At 33.4% G+C, this 673-nt stretch overlaps 1 protein-coding gene across 1 annotated transcript in view; it reads left to right on the top strand.

Moving 5' to 3' along the window:
- The window catches only part of LOC119594438 (G protein pathway suppressor 2-like), a gene marked incomplete at its 3' end in the record, with an annotated part of 24,009 nt that overhangs the window by 7,574 nt on the left and 15,762 nt on the right, over positions 1-673 (top strand).

The raw sequence follows: 673 nt of genomic DNA on the forward strand, positions 1-673 counted from the left end.
TTTGATGAAACAAAAGTTCAGTGACACTGTATATTAAATGGCATCACTGAATAAGTGCATGGCAAAATTAAAACAAAACCCAAGGACAGAAAGGAACTGCAAAATATACAGTGCGTATCACCATTGTTTCTTTCTTTTTGTATGTTTTTCATGTGTATGCATGATTAATACTTTTTTAAAAATCAATGCTAATAATTAGTGGGACAGAGTTTGTTGATACTCAATTGATGGAAAATAAGTTTTGTTTAGCTAGCTAGTTACACCTGTATTGTCTTCTATTAATAGCATGATTTCTTGTAGGAAGCTAGTTCTTGCATATATCATTCATGATTTAAAAATTAGTAAAATGTTCAATTTGCAACTTCATCCCTTGGTCCCACTGCATCTTTCAGTTTCACTATCTCTAGTAGGTGCCTAGTGTAATTTTTTAAAATCCACTTTGCTTAAGGTAATACAAAATTGCTGTTTTGTATAGAATCACATGTTCTTTTACCTCCACGAATATCTGCTAACTCATTGGATAGTTTGTGTCTTACTGTGGGCTTTCCATGTACTATGCAGTGTACATTTTGCAATACTGAACAGTAAGGTTTTCAGATCTCCAATGACTGAATCTATTTTATAGCAAGAAGCTTTTCAGGCCCTTGCCACCTTAAACTATTAACCCCCTTGG

Source organism: Penaeus monodon, chromosome 33 (genome assembly GCF_015228065.2).
Source record: "Penaeus monodon isolate SGIC_2016 chromosome 33, NSTDA_Pmon_1, whole genome shotgun sequence".
In the NCBI taxonomy this organism is placed as follows: domain Eukaryota; kingdom Metazoa; phylum Arthropoda; class Malacostraca; order Decapoda; family Penaeidae; genus Penaeus; species Penaeus monodon.